This window comes from Macadamia integrifolia, unplaced genomic scaffold (genome assembly GCF_013358625.1).
Source record: "Macadamia integrifolia cultivar HAES 741 unplaced genomic scaffold, SCU_Mint_v3 scaffold542, whole genome shotgun sequence".
Classification (NCBI taxonomy): Eukaryota; Viridiplantae; Streptophyta; class Magnoliopsida; order Proteales; family Proteaceae; genus Macadamia; species Macadamia integrifolia.
The window spans coordinates 256,272-263,316 of NW_024870481.1; positions in this window are offsets into that span (position 1 = coordinate 256,272).

Here is a 7,045-nt window from a genome sequence, read left to right on the forward strand (position 1 = left end):
CCTCCCCTCCCCCATTTCATTTGGTTTAGACAAGCTCTCATGGGAATTAAACTCATGACGTTTTAATTTTAAAATGTTGATCCTTGTCAACTCTGAATGCTAACTTGTTAGAATTCCACTCCCAAATTCATAGTGTATATTCTAAATATGATATATGCGTGCAAGGCAAACAAGGGGATTGCGTAAGGCATGGTTATAGGAACTGCTTGATGAAGTGTAGTGGGTATCGTGTGTGTTGTAATAATTTTTACATGGTTATTGTTAGTTGTTTTCACTTTTAATTGTAAAGGGTAGTGCAATAAGATATGGATACTTTTAGAGGGAGTAGTGCGATATTTATGGATAATTATATATGATTTGAAGAATTGTAACTATAGAAGGCATGCAAGGCTATTTATAGTTGTTCACTTAGAATGGAAAGATAGACAAGAAAAAAATGGGAGAGTGTTTTTTGTTCGGGAGTGTAGAAACTGTGCCCAAACACAGAGGTGGGCAAAATGACAGCCCCGCTCCCATGAAAGGTGGAAATGCCCACCCTGTTGATTCTTTCAGGGATGTTCCCACGGCACAAACAAAACAAAGCATTAAAACACTACAAAGAGTAGACGGACTACTTTTTCATTTCTTCTAGTCTCTTGGTTGTCCCGCTAATGCAGCTCCTACACTCCATAAGGAAAAATTTCTCTCTAAAAAAAATAAAAATAAAAAATCTCAAATTGAATAGAGATGAGCTACCTCCAAATTAGATAAAAACATCATAGCTTCTTCTATAAAGCCAACTTTTCCCTATTTTATCTCTTCTATCTCCAATCCTATTTTCTCTCCTTGTTATTTTATCTCCTCCCTCTCCAGTGCACATATATCAAAATCACAGCATGAACAAGCCTAAGCTTAAGACCCATGATAAACTAATGACCCCTCCCCAAGCAATCACAACAGGAAATTAAGGAACATACTTATCAAAATCTTTATAAAATGAATAAAAAAATAAGGAGGAGTAGGCCTTTCATCTTGTGAAGTTGCCACTTGTTATGCCAGACCAAGCACTGAGCAATGGAACAGTTCCATATTTCCCACATTAGCTCTAAGTGTGATCTTCATTCCATTAATGACCTTGGTACTATCTTCACTTAATAAACCAATTTTTTGAGAGAGAAATTTAACATGGTGCACTCAATCTCACCTCCATGCATATTAGATTTGCTCAAAAGACCCATCTGCTTATAAACAATGGTTTAAAGCTTACACTAGGCAGCATGCATGTGGCCACTTTGATCCTTAGAAAGACAGAAAACCATACCAAGGGGATGGCTCCAGCCTCCCTGCATGAGGGCATCTTTTACTTTGTTGTATAAAGATATGGTTATTGGACTTGGAGTCTTGGGGCTGCACTAACCCATGACAAAAATGGATACTCCAGTCAAAGGATGAGAGCCTACGTCATGGATGACATAGATTTTGATTATAGAACCAACCCTCTTACTTGTTATTATTGAAGTTGAAAGCTTGATTCCTTTTCTTTTTCTTGGAAGAATTTTATTAACTTTTGATACCTTTATTATGTGGAAGAGCGAATTAATCTAATCAATCAAAAGTAAATCTTGGTTTGGTGACACACTAAACTAGCAGATCTCTAATACTTGTTAGAGGATTAATGGAGAGGAGGAGGAATTCCTCTTAATTATTAACACGTATGGCTTAAATATGAAATGATAGTGGGGGATGATTTGGATTAATGAAGGGGGACAAGAGCTAATAATGATGGTTTAGTTGTTTTGGAACTTGTGAGAGGTTGTCTTGTGAGTTGTTAAGTGTAGATGCGGAACTTTTCAAAGTTAAAGTCTCTAATTAGTAGAAAATCAACTTTGTAAATCATTTTTCGAATGACAAGTGTTGAAGTCAGATTGGTTTCTTGGTTAATGAAAAGTTGAAATTTAATTGGAATAAAAAATAATTTTAATTTTTCTATGTGGAAGAGATCGTTAAATTAAGGAAATAAAATTGCTACTTTTAAATTCAAATGAATTATTAGGTCATATTTAAATTATACTAATGAATTCGATTTTTTAAATAAATTTTTTTTAAATAAAAATTTATAGAAATAAATGCCATAAATTTAAAATTAAAAAATTAAATTACTAATGAAAAGTTCCCATTTTTTTCATTTGAGAAGAGCCTATCGAAAAAAAAAAAAAAAAAAGAATAAATAAGGAGGAAAAAAGTTGCTTGGTCAAGTGGCTTTGGCGCTAGTGTAGGGGCCAATGAGGGGATGTACATGGACATCACAGGGGGTCGCTTTTTTGTATTTCACAGGGGTAGGGGCATCCCCCCTTCCTCTGTGTCTGGGTTCAAAGTACGCGACCAAAAAGCATTCTTTTGCACAATTATAAATATTAACTAAAGGAATCTCCCACATACTTTGAAAGATGTTGGTTAAGTACTTTGTCATCCATAGTCCATACCCCACCCAAGTTCATAAGCTTGGTGATCACCCTATTTATAAAGATTGTCTCCCTTCTATTATCTAATGTACGTCTAATGTGGGACTACCATCACCACTTTTATTTATAGGAATTGTCTCCCTTCAATCATCTCATGCTTATTCAATGTGGGACTAAACTACTGAGTTGTAAAATTATACATCCTCTTTTCTATTCATGATTTTTCATAAAAAAATAAATAAATAAGGTTAGAAAGTCTTGTTTGGGTAAGTTTTTACATGCCCTTCTACTAACAATTCAAAACTAACTTTATGTGAAACTTTACTTAGGTTATAAGATCGTCTAGCTCTCTTTGACTAGTTAGAAATCTAATAAAAAAAGAGACTAGCTAGAAAGCCTTATTTGGGTAAGCATTTTTACATGGCTCTTCTGCTAACAATTCAAAACTAACTTTATACGCGAAACTCTACTTAGGTTATAAGATCATCTAGCTCTCTTTGACAAAGCTGAATGTTGAAGCAATCTGCAGAGGATTTGGTGAGAACATAAAATTGGCTATTAAGAAATGTAATTTCTTCATCTAAATTATTGATTTGATAATCATTGGAATTTATCAAAAAAATAATAATAATAATCAAAAGAGATAAACTATTAGAACAACCACAAAACAAACAATCAGGAATGTGCTGGATCCACTACCATCATTTATCAAATTGATTTTTTTTTTTTTTTTTGGTAACTAGAAAATGGTGCTCCACGGTAGTGATCATAGCCCTCAGGATAGGCCTCCATATGGCAAGCAACGCTTTTGCAAGACAAATGGGCGATAGTGGGCATGTCAAGACTTGAACCCACAACCAACCGACTCAAGTGGTGATTGATTGAGGGCATTTTCACCACTAGGCTATCAACCCCATTGGTCATTTACCAAATTGATATTCCTCAGAATATAAGACATGTAATAAGGACAATAAATATTAAAAATGGAACATCCGATTTTTTATAGGTCAATGAATAATTCTTAAATTAATCTGTATTTTACTTCTAGTTTTCTTTTTTTAATTGTGTTTTTTTACCAAATTCTCAAATTAACATAAAAAATTAGTATGAATTATTATCCTTCTAAATAACTCCCGAATCCAAAATTTCTAACTATTACATATGCGTAGAGATTCTAGCTAGTTGAACCAAACCTATGAGTCACATAAATGGAATGTCTATCCCTATTAACAATAGACACAGAACCATTAGAATTCTTGATAGTATAAATGTTAAGAAAATGAAAAACAACTCCCAAGGAAAATTAATCAATTTTTCAAAAACTGTTTTGGGGCTATTCCAAGGATTAAAGTATCGGTATCGGTCACCGTATCGGTTGGCTAAAATTAAGATACGTATCGGAGGGTATCGTATCGTATCGGAGATACACTAAGATACGCTAAAGATACACACATAAATGGATAGGAAACATTTTTTTAAACACTTTTGCATAAAGAATTTGTTAAAAAAAACTATTGATAACATGTATTATGCATAAACACTAAATTGAGGGTATCGTACTAAGAATTCAAGGTTTGTAGTTGTCCCATTAATGTAAAATCCTTGTTCCCAACATTGATTTCCACTTTAGTTAGAGAGAAATATGGCTGACAGCAATTTTGGAATAAAAACCCTTCAAAATATCGTTTTTTTTTCTGAAAAATTTCCCATATTGGCCATTATATGACCGTAGCGCCGATACGTATCGATACTCACTGATACGTACCGATATATATATATATATATCGATACTCACCGATACGTGCTGATATATACCGATACATATCGATCGATACATACCAATACTCACCGATACGTACCAATACATACTGAAACGTACATTTTACCTCAATTTTATATTTTTCATAGAGTCGTATCGAGGCATATCGTATCGTATCGATGTGTATTAGTGGTGTATTGATGCATATCGGTATGTATTGTAGGATATATATCGATACGAAATGATTTAAAAAATTCAATGTATCGTATCGGTGTGTATCGTATCGACAGACTAAATTTAAGATACGTATCGAAAAGTATCGTATCGATATCGGAGATACTTAAAACCATGGGCTATTCACAAAATTATTATCTAAATAATCCTTTGGTGAACCAAGTGATTTGCTTATGGAATTAACCAAAAATAAAAAATATTAATGGAAAGTCTTCTCTGAGCTTGCAGGGTAGCCCACACATTCTTACATCATTTTTTTTATTATTAAATATTCTCTTTTTAAAAGATAAACAATAATTGTATGTCGGCATGGACATTATACTTCGGCCGCTTACTGAAAATTTTTCTTAAAAATAAAAAATAAAATATTTCAAGCCCAAAACAAAAAGGAGAATTGCCTTTTGTAGAAAATCATGTCAAATGCATTTATTCATTTGGGTTTGAGGAAACACTTCGTAGCGTTAATAGAGTATAATTTCCTTCTCCTATAGAGAATTTTGTTTTTTCTCTCTCTCAATTTGTCGATCTCATGTCAACGATTCTGTTTGGAGAAAACGATTGGTATAGCATGTGGATTCTTTCTCACATTAATAGAATAAGAGACATCCTCCTATTTTAAAAATAAAAAAAATTAATCTTTTGAGTAAGGGATCACTATGATGCCTACATGGGATGGAATCACTCATGCTTAGAGCATTTCAGGGAAGAGAGAGAGAGAGAGAGAGAGCATGACACTACCCACAAAACCACAATGGCTATTAGGGGTATAAGTTTGGCCCTCTCGCAACCAACCCTAACAAGGGTTGGGCTAGGCCTGGGCTAAGACCTAGGCTCATCCTGGCCCGGCCTAACCCTGTTCGATTTTAACACTGATCTATTATTATATTTAGTAATGGTAACCCCTTCTCCTAGGTCCATATCATATGATACACAAGCCACATACTCTTACCTATTGAATTAAGATGACTAAATGGCCAAACTATTTCTCTCATTTTCTTTATATAGGTTGTCTTTGTGTCTCTTTTCATATATTGATATAAACTTTAGATACAGAAGTAATCATGACAAAATTTGACTTGTCTAATTTTTGAAAGATGTGGTGATGTGAAGGGATTAAAAAGTCTATCTTATAACCAAATTGATCACCTTGATTGCTGGAAATTTATGGATTAAGGGTAAAAAGGGCTGGTCATAGTCTTAACATCTCCCACCCTCTTTGGTTAAGTATAAACTTAACATTTGTGACATTTTATATAAAAAAATAAAGTAAATATAAGATTAGCTAAGGTCAACCTGACTCAACCCTAAGCCTTGTAGGGTTAGGCTTGAGCATTTTGAAGATCTAACCCTAGGGTTAGGTTGGGGTTTTAAGAATCCCACCCAACCTGACCCTATTTCAAGTGAACGGATCAGGTTCACGTATGAGAATGTTCTTTTACGTCCTTGGTTCGTAGGTTTAGAATTTATAAAATGAAGAGAGAGAAAATTGATTCTAAATTTTCGAACCAAGATCGTTCTCGCACATTCTCGTCCTATCATTTTTCCCTTTCTTTATTAATAACGAGAGATGGGGCCATTAGATGATGGTCCTTCAAGAGTCCATTCATTATCACTGCAGGAACTTCATGTTGCTCTGCTTATGGTTGTGAATTAGCTGGATCCTCCATCTCCCAGTCCCAGTCTCCCTCCATATGAGAGAGAGAGATGATGGATACGTTTGCGTTTTCATATATAGGATTTCTTCAGGTGGGGAGAGTTAAAGTTGAAGAATCCTTAGCATCCGCACAACCCTTTTAACCCTCTTAAGTAACTGTTGAAAATCTTTGAAGGAGATCGATGCTCCTCATCAGTGTTCACAAGAACTCCTTATTGGGAGAAAAAAACAATTCCTCTTGAACCAGACAGGAAGATAAAGCTATCATAATGTAGACTGTACCCTAACAATAGGGAACCATTTCAACCTGAAACCCATTATTAATTATAGCTCCACCTCCATGGAAGGGAAAAGCTTAAGTAGTGGTCCTTCGTCCTTGTTTTAAGAAAAAACAAAAAAACCATGGCTAGAGCTCTTAAAGGCAAGCACCCGGCACAAATAGAATTTGAAATTGGAACCTGAAGAAGGATAGCTAAGCAGCTAACCTAGACTGTGTTACAGTATAGACTCTAGAGTGGTCCTAGAATATCCCCCTTTGCATGCGGCTAGCTAGACCACTAGAGTTTTAGGATGGTCCTCTTCCTATACCCTTTATGTTATTAAAAACTGTGTGAATGAGATCTGCAACAAGTCCCTCTCTCTCTGTGGGACAAAAATTCAGGCATGGCCATTTATTAGGGTATCACACATACTTTTCCAAATGCCAACTCCTATGGAACAGTGAAAAAGAGAAGGATTGCATTGCTGCCCTTAAAAAGAAAAGGCAGCAGATAATATCTTAGTGAAGAATGAGAGATTTGGTTTGATACTCGCATGCATGGAGTGGTGTCTACCCACGCAAACCTCCACATACGCATGCTTCTGCCTTGCAGGGAACAAAGAAATCAAATCTAATTCAAAGCCCTCTTCGACACACAGACTACTGATACAAAAATTGTAAATGAAGAAAGGCTTCAC